The following is a 16,363-nucleotide window of genomic DNA, read 5'->3' as shown; positions in this document are numbered from 1 at the left end:
ATGTTTAAGTCTTTTAGACCTTAACAAAATGGCTTGGAATGGAAAATTACTTTTGTGATTTTCCAGGCTCAACTAATTTGAATAAAATTTACCATGTTATAGTCCTTTCAACTCTAAAAACATTCTACAGACTCCATTGCTATAAAAATTACGGATTCAATTACTGTGTCCCAACTTTTGTGATTTTACCAATAAAAATCATAAACCCGCTGCTGCTTACCCAAATTAGAGCTTGTTGACAAGCTAACGGGAGAAGGTATTTGTCAGATCGCTGATACCGTTTATTGTTAATAGTTTTGTTATCTTTTATTAAAATCAGAACAATACCCATTATTGTATACCTTTCACATTTCTTAAGCCATTTCTTGTAAAGATATTTTCCAAGTTTGATCTCAAATATCTTAATTTGCAGCATTAAATTTACGTGAAAATTAAATTTGAAATGAAAATCAATAAAGTGACCTATGCAAAACCTATGTTACAGAAAAACACTAAAAGAAACAATAGTAAAATAATTTTAAAATAAACATTTAATATTATGTAATCTTACATTCCTGAATACAATCTAGATTTCAAAAAAAAAAATCAGATAACATCTAAGAAAAGCTGCAATTTTACTGTAATCAAATGTGAAATTACTTTATCTTACAATTTTATATTGTACCAACAGATAATCATAAAAATTAAAATTCAGAGTTCAGACATTTTACTACTAGAAAATTGTACGACTAAGCTCACATCATGCAAGAGTTGCGTATGTATGGTCATCATTAATATTAGCTATCTATGATAGTAATTACAGATTCTGATCATGTATGGGAATAAAGTTTTCCTCTACATAACTTGCATTATCTATCTCAGTGTTTGCGGATGTAGACAATCATCAAATTATCTCCTGTCCTTGGAGATGCGGCGACGTCAATAGGCTTCGATGACTTACAGATTTCCAGATTACGATCTAGAATCATTCGTCATATTACCTAGGCAAAGAATCAATAATGTTTTAAAAGTCACCTAAATGATTTGTACATTCTGCAATTATGTGTTAGTTGATCATTTAAAACTTGTATGCCTTTTAGTTTAGGGTTTTATAGATACAGATAGTTGTGAAAGGGACTTTTTTTAACTTTCTTCCCAGAAACATGAGTGGAAAAAGTGTTTTTTTCGTCAACTTTATCAAGTTTTAGTTTTCGGTAAAAATATATGTTTTGGGCCCCCCTGAACCCAAAAAATTGTTTTCGAAGTGATTTGTATGTGTGTGTGTGTGTGTGTGTGTGTGTGTGTGTGTGTGAGTGTATTTATACGCTATGTGGTCAGATTGTGATGAAATTTTGCACGTGGGTACTAACTAATCCATAGTAACTCCAGGCGTTTTCAATTTTTTTAATGGTGATTTTCTCATCAAATCCCATAGTATAACATAAAAGAAAATCGCAAAAAGGCTAAGAACAATTTTTGTTTTAATTTAGAATTTTTGGTCCTTTCAGCTCAAAACAAAATGGTACAAGCCCCAATGCGTTAAACATTGCAGTTCAAAAGATTGAAATTTTTGCGATTTCACCCATCCAATGTAATTACTCCCAGAGCTTAACAATTAATTATAAGGGTTGTTGACTAGCTAACGGGAGAGAGCATGTGTCAGTTTGCTGATACCGTTTATGTTGTTTTCTAGAATCTACTTCATTACTGATTAGCTGATATACTTTTAACATACAAGGTTAAGTGTCATTTGGAATTTATTGAGAATAGGATTCAACATGTTATTCTCCCAAACACAAGCCACGTTTATCATTGACAATTTTCATACATGAAAAAATTAGTTTTTTTTTTTATATTTATTTATTATCATACATTTATTATTAGTATTGTCTTTACAGTTTATGCAGCCAGTAGTTGAATTATTGTAATCTCGTCTAAAAACTTAACTTACTAACTTAACTTCTTAACTTTACTTTTACTTTGTGTATTCTTCTACATGAAGTACATATTCTTTGGGCATGAGAAAACATCAAGTTGAGTCTTATTCTAAGTAAGTTGCCAATACATCTAAATCGCGAAGACAACAATACTAAATTGCTTATCAGCTGGTTGCCAATAATGTTTTAATGTCCCACCGTCACATCCTAGGACGCTAGTTCTAATTACTTCAGGCTAGCCCTAGAGGGTTGCGGCATTATCACACAGATAAAATCTATTAGTGATTGGCGAGATTGGAACCCAGGACCTCGAGCACCGAAGCCCTGCGCTCTACCAGTACCACTCATCAATCGCCAATAGGTAAAGGAGGCAGAGCTGACAACTTATGACTATTTTGTCCCTAATCAGTGAACTGCTGTACTTGTAATTTGGGTTGTGATAAAAAAAAACCCTGTACTTGAGTTTCACGATAACTGCAAGTAGTCCCAACAAATGTTCCTATAAAGTTACAAAACTTCCTACGGAGACCCTCAGCACTTCATCAGCTGAAGCAGCCGGAACGGAATAAGCAAAAGGATACTTCAGCAATTATGTAATTTGAGAGGAGTAATGTATAGGCCTACAACTGGAAGGCTACTGTAGTGTTCTTGCAGCCTAAGGTACGAAGGATCGAATACTCGAAGGTCCTGCTCCAGACTAGGGTGATATGAACTTCTAGTGACCGCGACTTAGTCTAGGCCAACCGGTTTTTAGCTTGTCTCCTTCACCGAGGCAGTGAATACTTTTCATGAAGCTGCAATTAAATGCCAGGGAAGGGCAGGACTCAATCTACTAGTAGTGCATGCCGTGTTACTTCCTCTGAGCGTTTCCTCGCCTTGTCGAAAAATATATTTCTTGACACTACATTACATAAATTACTAATTGTCCATACCCACATAGACCATATCACATCCACAAATAATACCTAATACTAAGCGAATTCCCATTTGCCTGATTTGATGTTTACTTGAACATTTTCCTAAACATGTCAGGTGTATTTCCTATTAAATTAACATCAGGTATGACAAGTACTTAGGTTTGCTGAGGGGGGGTAATCAAGTTTGTATTTTTTTAGCTTAGTATAAAATAAAAAAGTTTACCAAGTTCGATTAAAATACAATAAATAATAAATTATATGTTTTTAATCTCTACAAAAGGTTTATAGAGGAATTGGGAAATCCTATGTTTTGAAGGGGAAAAAAGGAAAAAAAAATTTTGCCCCTTAAAGTCCAGTTTCCTTTGTCCGATCCTAGGAGGATTCCAAACATGGGGAAAGGGACGATTGTCACACATTTTTGGACCTTCTGCCCATGGCAGTATTGGCACAATCATTTGAGCGGAATAAGTAGGGTCAAGTCGCCTGCTTGGAAAAGGCACAATTGGCACAACCGCTCGACCAGGTAGACGCCATCGAACGAGGAAAAACTGGAATTTAAAAATTCCCCGTCAACTCTGCACGACTGTCATTTGCCGGTAATATTACGTATTTTCAAAGGTTAGCTTAGTATAGGTTTATTTGGATCCAGCTAGCGTAGCTGTAGATTTGTCGCGCAGACTTAAACTTTGCTTACTTCAATAAGCATCACAACAGGGAATTTGTGAGGACAAAACAATTCCCCATTTTCCCGCATTCTGGCTCCCTGGCTGCTACTACCAGACCGGGCGGTTGTGCCAATCGTGCCTGTTCCGAACCTTACAGATTGACCCTTCCCCCTTTAATGATTGTGCCAGTCGTGCTATTCCAAATTGGCTAAAATGTGTGCCAATCGTTCTCTGCATTGATCATGCTGGTTCGTGAATTCGTTCGAATAAACAAAGATTTGCGCATTTGTACTGAATTTCATGAAAATCAGATGTTTAATGAATTTGAACGGATGGGTTTTTGGCTATTGCCGTATATACCGTAATATTACGTTTTTGAGGTCTCCATAGGTAAAATATGATCCGTTCAAAGTCATATACACAGGGAGAATCATGAAAATATCCCTACTAAGCCAAAATATCTCCTAAGAATAACTTTAAAATATATAAAATATTTTTCAAATACAGCCTGTACCAATACTAGATTTTCACTAGGCCTATTTCAAATCTCGCTATTGCTAAATACAAACAATAATATACATAATTGTAATCATGGTCATTATGTATGTTACTACAACTCATACATAATTTAGTAGCACCTATCAATACAAACATTTTGGTGGAAGCAGAATTTGACTATTATGATGCGTTCAAAAATGATAACTATTTATATAAACATTTTGGTATACCATATTATTATATTTTGAATTCCATATTCTATATTATTCTTGAAAATCCAAAGAATTTAAGGTGTTAAAAATTTAAAATTTTATTAAAATTAAAATATTATAATTTGTTTAAGGTATCAAAATTTTCAGATAAAGAACCGAAATTTTTAAGCTAATGAAATTAGTCTAATTCTGGGTCCACCCCTCACAATTCGCAGTCCCAGGCTATATTTTACCAGACTATCTTTTATCGAATGCTAAACCATTTTTGGACATAACATTACAAAATACTAAAGTTAGTTTTCTGTACTTATCTTTGATACAGTTTCGACGTACAACGCAGTGCGTTAGCGTGTTGAGGAAACATAATGGGGGTACCAGCGTGATTATGATGTACTATTGCGCGATTTGAAAGTACGCAGGAAGGGAGTGACGAGAGTGCTGCAACCGTTCCGTCTTCCTTCGAAACCAACATTTCGATTTCTTATTCCTCTTCTGTCCACTCAATTTCATTTCCAAACAAACATTGATACTTACCCTGATGCCATGTGTGATTTGAATTTTTACATACAAATAACCCCGACGTAGACAACCTGCAGAAAATAAATTAGTTTAGTTTTACTTTTTATCAATTTTTATGTTTTATAGTGACAATTTGAAAGAACTCAAATTTTTTTGATGGATTTATTGTCTGTGCTATCATCAATACATTTGTACAAGATCACGATGACTAAATATTAATAAATAAGTGTAGAATTATGATGCCTTGTGTCTGTTTCTAACTAAGACCAGCTGATAGCCAGGACCAATAAAGGTCCAATGTTCAAATACAGCTGAGTCCAGTTTCGAACCATCAAGAATCTTCTGGGATTGAACCGGCGACTTCTGTAGGAGAGCACGATGACCACTCAGCTCATCAAGTATTGTTGCTAGCCTATTGATTAGCGCCTTGAACTTTGATGATTTTGAGTTCGATACCCGGCAATTTACCAAATTTGAAGGGATCGAAACGCATTACGGTTGTCTTCCATTGAAACCAATATTAGCATTTCTTATCCAACTTTTATTCATACAATTAATTACACTTCCAAACAAACATTGGGATATGACGGGTTCAATCCCCCGCATATCCCAAACAATGGGGGGTTTTCAACTGTGTACAAAAATACCCTCAAATAAAAGGTTATAACTACCCTCTTAACATAATGCTTTTGGGGCTAAAGATAGATCTAAAACGAACAAGTATCATTTTTTCAGTCCATAAAGGACTCTAGCGTGTACAAAATATCTGTAAAGTAAATGAAAATGATTCACAGTTTGGAAAAGTTATCATTGTTAATCAATATTTACCAAATGTATTAATTTGTCATCGGAGTATTTTATCTTAATAATGTAAATACATTTAAGATCAAATACTCCGATGACAAAGTAAGTCATTTGGTAAGACTTTATTAAACTGGTTGTTGTGCAATTAACATTTAACTCATCCCTATAGAACTATACCACTGTATTCATTGACTATACATCACATTCCTAGGTTAAGTTGTTAGCCAGTTTTCGAATTAAAAAGGTCTCCATCAAAATGTGCCGCTGTTTAATAACTGATTTGTGCCGAACTCGCCTAGTTTAAAACCTAACCATTTTGTAAAATACAACATCTTTCATGCAATACATCATTGTAGAAAAACTAAAGGAGAAAAAATGTGATTTTGGCAGCAGCTCTTTCCGTGAGTGGCTCATTCAAACGTTCGTGCATTAATTGCGCCAAAGAGTTCCTGAATTGTGCCAAGCCCTCAAAAGGGTCCCAAAGCATGTTCCTTAGTTGCGCCAAGCCCAAGCCAGGTAGGGGTGAGTTGCCGGCAGAAGGAATGTTCTTGTTTACGTGTTATCCTAATCTATCCTTACTTAACCTATCCTAACTAAAGCTACCCAATTATACAGTCAAAGACGGCCGCCAGCCGATGATGAACGTATCGGGTGGCTCCCTGGAGTAGTTGGTGCAATCACAGACAAGGGAAACAAAGCTTTTGTTTCCTTAGTCAATGGTGCAATTCAGGAATACCCCACTACCTGACTCAGGTCAGTTGGCGCAATCAATGCCCGCCCATTCAAACATATTCCATTTGGATACAGTTGGCTTCAGACTGTTCATAAGTATATTATAAGTCTATCTGCATACACTAAAGGACAACAAAGTCAATTAATTCTTTTACTTAGAAACTCTTAGAAATTTACAATCCAAAAACCCGAACCACAGCTTATCATACTTAAAATATAAAATTTACAAAGTATTTACTATTTAAATCATGTATTCAATTACCGTAAGCATAATTCACCTCTGATAGAAATGCATACAACTAATTTCCTTATTTGACCTAATTTTACCCTTGCTTACTCCTCGGACTTCCTAGACTTCTTTGTTTTTGTCTGCAGTATGTTGACGAGACTTATTGTTTTGAGTCTAGATGTTGGCATACTCAAAGCTAATGTGAAATGCTTGTTTATCTAGTGGCGTCCGAAATACTAATTATTACCTACCTTAAGTAAACTATCCAAAAACATCGTTGAATGAGGCCATTTATCTGTTATTTGTAAATTAAAGAAAGAAGATGGTAAATGATCTCCAATTTCGATCCTCTGATTTACTCGGATTACTACATGTGTTTGGGTCGGTCCACAAATTAAGAGTTATATGAGATATGGGAATTAAAGACTGTAGTTTATTATATTCTACTTAGAACTTTACGGGTTGAAAATAAAACATAGTCGTTAATTTGAACTTTAGGGATATTCCAAATTGGTTTTAATCCAATTTGTTTGAGCCATCCCTAATGGGTTACAAAACATTTTTAATCTAAAAAATATTGTCAATACCAAATCAACAAGAAATATATTAATACTGAATCAAATTGTTCTTTTAGTTGAGTCCTTTTACAAATACGCTTGTTTTAAGCGATGTTGGCCTTTAAAAATGTATTGGATTATATACCACCGACATAAAATCACACGATTTTATGATTTCTAATTTATGTACGATGACTTTTTTAATCAATTTTTTTAAAGACATGTATGACTTCATCACGTATTCCGAGCCGAATAAAAATGCAAGGTGAATATAGAAAGGAGTGAGATAACATGTACAACTTTGTTAGGTCCGTTAAGATTAGAGCTGTTTATTTAGCTATCATATTATTAAAAGCCCAATGGTAAAGAAGAGCCGGGTCCTGTTTCCAACCAGCAAAAGCTACTGATAATTCTCAGGATCGAACCGACAACCTTCTGATCAAAGGGCGAGCAGTATAACCAATCAATTCAGATTTAAAAATAAACTATCTAGTAGAAAAACATGAAGTATGATTAAATCAAAGGTTAATACAGTTTAAACATATCATGAGAAACTTAACGTCAACAGCTCAGCAGACGGCGGACGTCAAGGTGCGAACAGCTGATAGACAGTTTTCCCTTAAGCTTGTGCATAATTGTAAAAAATGCATTGGAACATCACGAAGATCAGATCTATTGTAGACAAAAACCAACTCAAATTAGTGCCATATATTGTTTGAGATTGCTGAAAACCAGAATAACCTGAGCAAAGCTTGGTCCCCAGGCAATACTTACATAACCGGGTATTTATTACTTAACTCTTTGTAATCTATATCTGACACCTTTCTTGTGTATACAAACAAACTGTTAGTGAACTATGAATCATCATTATTGAAACATGACCTTGAAACAATGCGTCAGGCCTCAAGGTCATGTGTTCCCCAGGCGTCTACGGATCCAGGAAGTATTGTAGGTGAAGAAAGTAAATACAGTTGAAATGTCCAGTTAAAAGCTAAACTATATAAAACATAATCTTGCTAAAAAGTTATTAAACATTGTTTTATTAATTAAAAAATTGCAAGACACCACTGAAAGGGTGGGTTCCTCTAAAGGGTGATTTAAAAATAGATCCTTATATCGTCAGGTGGTTATGGATGAGTAGGAATTCATGTTTCCTTATCCGACGTTTTAATTTAAAATATTTTCTGTTGAGAAATTTGTTCTTCTCTTTTGAGCTGTCGATTCATATTTTACATGGATATATATTATGTTATTTTTCAATTATTTTTAAGATCATTTGGTTTTCATTCAACCTTTTTTAGAATAACGCTGCTCAAAGTTTTCCCAATAATGTGTTTCTGGTCTAATTTATTTTAAACGGATGAGTTAGGAAATCATGTATCGTAATAAAATTTCTTAAACATAAAAAATACAAAGTCATAGTACGAATGAAGTTTTTATTGGTAGAATTTCAAAAATATTACTCCTAAATATCTTTTTTAAGGAAGGAAAGTTAATTAAAATAGTTAGGGGTGTAATTGGTGTGGGGGGTATGAATGCTCTAAATAACTAAATAGGTACCAAATATGTCGACTTGTTATTCAAATATAGTGGTTTGTTTACCTTAATTTTCTTCCCAGTCTAAAATTAGTCGTTGGACAACTAATTTTGGACTGGGACGAAAATAAAGGTAGATAAACCACAATATATATTAGTCTTAACAGTTCGTGGGCAGGCCACAACAATGAGATATTATTCAAAAATTAATTTTGTCACGCCACCGCCTGACATGAAGTGTAGAAGAGTATCGGTTAGTAGTTGCCAACCAAACCCCTAACCTAATTTACTGAATCGTCTTTTCCTATGAGATAAAAACAGGAAGTATTAAGCCACCAGATATGACCTTGTATTATCAGTGCTTTCTCTAAGTGCCGCCGCCCGAAGCTGTTTCAATATTTGGGCCGTTTCCGCTAAAGATACTTACACTAGTAAAAATAACTATGCAATGGATTGGTCGAACAGTATACGAGTACATTGCTAGTTGTTAGTTGTTACTTAGTTGTTAGCAATTTTCCCATATAGGGAATAAACTATTACCGTAGTTTTTATGGTACAACCTAGACCAGGGACCGATTTACTTTTCCGCTTTGAGGTCCCCAGAGTCCAAAAACACCATCCGTTCAAATTCCTTTATCCTATGATCGAGGCTTTATCGAAAAGTTTATGGGGCAAATTTGGGGTTTTCTAATTTTTGGTGTTCAAAACACTCAATTTTGCAATTCCTTTCTAACCATTTTGTAGAGCTTAAAAATCTAATAATTTAGTGTATTTAAGTGTTTTTGTAGGGTTATTGATTATATTTTTTCTCTTTTTACAAAGTTAATCACCCCTAAGAATAGAAAAAAAAGAAATGTTAAAGCTTAAAGTACAGTATTGTGGATTAATACCCAAGAACCAAATTTTATTAAAATCGGACGGATCTTGTAGACTGTATATGTACCCATCCATACACATTTCCTCCACAAATTCCAACTAAAATCTTAAAAAGAGAAAATAAAAATACATACTCTAATGATTCAAAATTGAGCTTGTATATTAACGATAAAAAGGAGCAAATGTAAAAGCGAAAACACATTAAGGGGGTAACTGGAGATTTCCATGTCCAAGGGATTGATCTGATAAAAGTGGAAAACCCGTTATGATGTAAATCGCTTGTAACAAGATGAATCAGCTCTGAACAAGTTTGTTTACTGCATTTGTGATACAAATAAGATTGTTATGATCTCCCAATCGGTTGGATTTAAAGTTACTATGTGTTATTTAAGTTTCAGTTGAAAATGTATTTTCTTTTGTTTCTCTCGTGTGAGAAATTTCCCTAATGCCTATAGAGAAACATACAATCACATGAAAGATAAGATGGGTTCCGAAACCTCAGGGCAGAGGCATTGTAAAATACAGCCAAACGTCATTGGTGGTTGGCGGGATTTGAACTCATGGCTGGAAGAAGTGCCGTGCTCGAAACACTGTTTAACGACAAAACCAGCTCATATGTTGGTATCTCTGTTTTCTTTACTCCATTCCAAACATTCTATACTGGTACTTCATTTTTACCTTACAAGTTACGTATCAGCTGATATGATTTGTTGCATTGTCGCCTTTACAATTTAACGTTATTGGGAATGTATTGTAAATAATACTCAACGTGGTGTTTTCACAAGCTTAAATAAAGTATGTATTGTAGACCTGCGTTTATATTTTCTACAGATCAGGTTTCCTCTAATTCTTAACTAGTCTATTGATGGTGGATACTCACACCTAAAATATTAATTTTGAACCCTTTCTTGGCATAAAACCAATAATTTACTTACAATTTGTTCTTCTAAAATACATACTCGTTGACCTTGGAAATACACCATCTTGATTCTTATTCACAATAAATTCCTAATAACATTAAACCTCGTAGACAACTATGCAACAATACATATCAGCTGATCGGCATTGAAGTAAAGAAAATAGGGATACAAACATATAAACGAGTTTTGTCGTTGATTAGTGTCTCAAGTCACTTGTAAATAGGGCTACGTTTTAAAAATATACACCCTGCAGTGGGTTAAATGTTACAAGGGCCTGAAATAACTATTTTCTACACGATGTCAACTTAAAAAGGCAAATGAATTAGGGCTGTCATGTCACTTTTGGCTTCTTTAAACTATTTTCGTCGAACTGTATCATTCGTTGGGCTAACTAAATCACAACGCAAACTTTGTGTACGTTGTTTACCATATTGTTTACGTATAGTATAATCTGTACGAACACGTGTCACTCATCTTGTCACATTCGAAGTAAACAAATTACAATGCGGCTGATAACAATGCAACAATGAGCTACAATCGATAACTACTCTCAATTAGTAGTTTACAAGAAAGAAATGTTCAGTCTATGTCCTTGACTTCAGCTGAAGGGAAATAACTACTTTAGCCCCACAAAGCACGTGCTGAAAACATCAGTGTCGGTTGCAGTATGAGGGAAAATCGTCTTTGAGTGATAGGCACACACAAGATGTTTAGTCAGGCTTTTATGTACCCTAATTAAAAGTATTATGCTAAGGTGAAATGTGATTAACTGACTGAAAGTTAAAAATTGAATCATTTTCAGCGCAGTATATTCTTAGTGTAGCATTACGTATTGTACGATTCAATGTCTCCAAACATAGTATTAATTAAATATTCTCTAACAAATAGTAAAAGAATTTAACACATGAATTCTTATTCGGTCGACAAATTCAATTTTCGCCTTCACTAGGTCTATATAATAAGTTGATAAAAAAAATTTAACATTTTTAGTAACGACCAAAAATCATTTTCAACGTTCGTTTGGAAAATGATAATGACTTTTATACTAACATAAAACAGAAGCGTCCTAAATGGTATATAAATATTGTGAATGGCTCAGCACTTTATTTTGTACACCAATTATCAAAGCAAATTTAATGGCTAGATATATACATATTTATAATAATATTTATATCATATACCGAATAGTTGTATCTACATTATAAATTGCAATTGGGTTGCTACTGGTGCAATAGTTGGTGCAAGGAAACCTTTGTCCTGGAACAAGGGTTCAATCCCCACCAACAACCAAATAAATTCGACTGTATAAGATAATGCCACGACCCGTTGGTTGGATACCCATATTAGAGGTCTTTGCCTGAGGCATGGGTTCAATCCCCATCAAATACCAACAAATTAAGCTGTATAAGATAATGCCACGACCCGTTGGTTGGATACCCATATTAGAGGTCTTTGCCTGAGGCATGGGTTCAATCCCCATCAAATGCCAACAAATTAAGCTGTATAAGATAATGCCACGACCCGTCGGTTAGATACCCATATTAGAGGTCTTGGTCTGAGACTTGAGCTCAACCCCCGTCAATCAACAACAATCTTCTGTATAGGGTAATGCCACAATCCATTGGTTTGGTACTCATCTTAGAGATTCGTGAGGTATTCTGTCCAAGAGGATTTAAAACTTGTCATTCTTGGTCTAAGGCTTGGGTTCAATCCCCGCCAATCACCAAAGGCTTTAAGGTTTGCGAATATGCTATTGGCACGGTGGCTTGGAGCCCACTCTTCGATCAACTCTACTAGAAAACAGAAAATATGTCACTGAGACAATATTCTCTACACTAAATAACCCTCTCCACTAACGGCCATATGATATGTTTTTGAAAAGAAAGCTTGAGCTTGTTAACCCCTAAGTCAAACATCATGTTTCCGCATAGCTGGCTGCGTTCGTTGCCTTTTGCATTAATGTTGTTTTTGTTGTTTCTACTAATTAGGATTCTGCTATTTTTATGGCACAGCAAGTCAATGTTCTGGAACAGTCAAGAATATTTTAATTTATGGGTGAGTGACTGAGAGATGGTTGAACCTTCGAAATTCAATCGTATTTGTTATGATTGGACTTAAATTTATTTCAACATTTTTTTAGTAGCCTAACTTGTACATTTCGTGCGTAAAGGAGAAGCTCGGATTCTTAAAAAGCCGCTGTGATAGTAAAAAAAAAAAAACACGTTTGGTGTATTATATCAAACAAGTTTTGATTTAGCTATGTTTTCAGTGCTCATTGAAATTTATTTACACGCCATTTTTAGGTTTTAATCCTTAACATTGCTCACCAAGTTTATTTTTTCGTTTTTTTCATATATATGACTAAGAATATATTTACCTCTATTTACTCAAAAGCACATATTTTACATTACCAATTCTTCCATATACTGTATATCAGTCAGACTTGTTTGCTTATTTGCTTGCTCAAACAAACCTTTTTATAATCAATAGGTACAAAAATACTGCAATTATTTTTTCTTTGTGCACAGCTAAAAATTACTAAAATAGTTGGTCCCATTACGAAAACAGCTTATTACAACTTATTGTGGATATACTTACCGTACCTAAGAACTGTTTTTCGCTTCATTCTTGCGGGAAATATGGTTTCATTTCGTGCATTTTTCAAAGGTTTTTTTCACACTCAGAAAAAGTGCATTGTCTCTTGTATCAGTTTAAACTTTTCTATGTATTTTTTCCTAGAACGATAGGCTCGTTTTCTCCTTCCTGGGCCTGGGATTGTTTTCTCATTAGGCTAGGCCTAGGATTGCAGAATAATCACTTACATAAAATCCATCGGTGGTTTGGCGGGATTTGAATCCGGGACCTTAGGGAAGTCCCGCGATATACCACCTGTATAACAGCTCGCTCCCTAGTCCCTAGGGATTGCGGAATTATCACTTAGATAGAAGCCATCGTTTGTTTGGCGGGATTTGAACCCGGGACCTCAGGGAAGTCTTGCGATATACCGTTTGTAGACCAGCTCGCTCCCTAGTCCCTAGGGATTGCGGAATTATCACTTAGATAGAAGCCATCGTTTGTTTGGCGGGATTTGAACCCGGGACCTCAGGGAAGTCTTGCGATATACCGTTTGTAGACCAGTTCGCTCCCTATTCCCTAGGGATTGCGGAATTATCACTTAGATAAAATCCATCGTTTGTTTGGCGGGATTTGAATCCGGGACCTTAGGGAATTCCCGGGATATAGCCCTTGTATACCAGCTCCCTCCCTAGTCCCTATGGTTGTATTGGCTCGAATAGTTTTGCTTCTTGCCATCTTTATCTGATGTTGTGTATTTATTTTCGTTTGTTAGTTGTTGAGATGTTGTATAATAGCAATATTTTACTTATTGTTTGATATTTCTACTTGTCCTCTTAATTTAACATCAAAGTGTAACCTAATAATTTCTTTATTTTCTTTTGTTGTTTGGATGCATAACATCATCCTATATTCATCGTAAAATTTACTAATTCATTTATTATTTACAATTTAGTTCATTTGGTATATTTTATTCATAGTTGCTAAATTATCTAAATATGGACTGTCTTTAATGCAAATGGATTAAAACTACTGTTTATATATTGAAATAAATAGTCTTTAAACCCAAATAGTTTGGCCGATGATTTTCAATAAATTTTACATCAACGTTACTCTATCTAACTCAATCCCTCCACACGTGTTCCAAAACATTGCCTTAGAAGTTTACAGATATATATCGGAAATTAACGTAAATATTCATGAGATCTAATCAAAAGTACAAAACAAATAGTGTAAAATGTGTGTGATGGCACAATCCATCATCCGGCCCGAAGGACCAAACTCAAATCACACAACACTATGTGAGTTTGTTTCTCCTGTGTTTACCTACCATGAAGGACAATTAGGTTACTCCTCAGGAGAAAAGTCTTAACCAAACAAACCAATTACACGACCAGCCTTGATTTAGGCAAGGGAAGTAATTAAACCGAACTGAAGAATGCTGAAATCGTCATTATAATAATGTGAAGAGCTAAAAACTGTTTCACAAAACACCGTTCTATTAGAGAATTTTTAGAGTATTAAGGCGCAATGAACAGACCAAACGATAGATAAGAGGATATAAATTTGACTTTTATTTGGATGCACTACAGTGAAAACTTGCTTTCGTTTTCGTCTTAGTACGACGAAACCCAAAAGACATTTGAGGGATTTGGATGTTTGACCACTTTTCCTTTAAAGCTCTTGATGATTTAAAATTTCTCTGACATAGACACAGAAAAATAAAAAATTCAAAAAACCTACTGTTTTCGTTACATGCGTCCACGAGCTAAGCCAGTTCTTTTCAATCTTAGGCTGAAAATATCTTAAAAATATCAGATGGAATCGAGAACGTTAGCTGATATTTTACTCGCTTTCTTAACTTCAAATCACAAATATGAATAATCAAAATTTGTTGACAGTAGTTACCGAACGATATTTGTACTCTAGCTCGTTGTTCAATTGTTGGCCGCTATGGATATTTATTTCAAACATTACAGAACAATAACAGCTGTTCATTCATGATATAAATACAAGATGGAAGACCAATGCAATATCTTATCTTACTAATATTATAAATCTGAAAGTTTGTGAGTTTGTGTGTGTGTTTGTGTGTTGGTCAATCACGCATAAACTACTGGACGGATTGGGCTGAATTTGGCATGAAGATAGCTCACATTCCCGATTAACATTTAGGCATATTCTTATCTCAAAAATCCTTTCGGGCTCCGCCCCAGTGGCTCTGTTGTTCTCCATGTTAACCTTATGAGTATTCATATTTAAAGGGAATTAAAGAATTTAGTCAGCTGTTTCAACTTTACAAGTTGGTTCTATAATATGCAATAGCATTAACAAGTTATAAGGTTTCCCAACAGGGTGCATCACTATTATTATTTTGTTTTTGCATATATGACAACAGCTAATTTGAACTAAGCAGCAACAAAAAGCTGTGATACACAATGAGAAATGTCAAAGTAGGATTGTTTACAGTTAGGTTTGAGTTTTTAATTTAATAAATAATTTGTGATATTGTGCGAATGTTTGATTATTTATTTTTTTCTATTGTTTAGGTGCAGTGGTAGAACATTATGGCAATGGTAGATGTGTAATACTATATCATACCGTAAATTTATGAACCAAATTTTATCAAACTGTGTTCTCCTCCCATTGCAAACCCAAAGCTTGAGTATAACTGCAATACGCATTTTATACTTACATGCCAACCCCGTACGAAGGACGGGTGCTCTGCTAGTGGTTATATATTTTGTGTGATAGCTACCAAAGGAAAACAATGTACAATTTTTTTTATTAGTTAGCTCAAAGGAAGGAGAGGTATAAAACATAGTATTAAAAGGACCAAAAGTATCTTTTAAATTCTTATTAATTCCCCAAACTTGAGCTCGAATCCAACAGAGCGACTGTAGGTCCTAGAGAGGTAATCCACTATTTGTGATGAAAAATGACTCATATACTAATTTAATAACGAAGTAATTTATTTAATACTTGAACTTCATTACAAACCAAATCCTCATTTGAAGTCCTCGAGACGAAGAACAGAAATAACATTCTTCGTCTTTGAAAAAACATCATAAAATAAGACTATCGCTACTAATGCGATGATAAACTGATTTGATAATGTGTTCAGTTTTTGTATCAGATGTTGATTTTGGAATAACAAGTCTGTTTAGTCACGTAGCAACTAATTAGTTATCAGGACGAATTATTTAAGTATTTCTAGATAAGGCGGCCTATCTGTCACCAGTAAATCAAGGCTGTCTGATGAGCTATCAAAATAACAGGTGGAGTTATAAAATCCCTCTACGATCCAAGCCTTTAATTTTCAAAGCGCTGGTAAACATTAACCTGTTTTGTTTTTGATTATACAAAATGTTTCAAGTGTTATAAATCAACAATATTGGTATTGCCATT

Source organism: Macrosteles quadrilineatus, unplaced genomic scaffold, assembly GCF_028750875.1.
Source record: "Macrosteles quadrilineatus isolate MER2022 unplaced genomic scaffold, UCM_ALF_1.0 Scaffold_7__1_contigs__length_78375512, whole genome shotgun sequence".
In the NCBI taxonomy this organism is placed as follows: domain Eukaryota; kingdom Metazoa; phylum Arthropoda; class Insecta; order Hemiptera; family Cicadellidae; genus Macrosteles; species Macrosteles quadrilineatus.
This window is presented reverse-complemented; position numbering follows the sequence as displayed.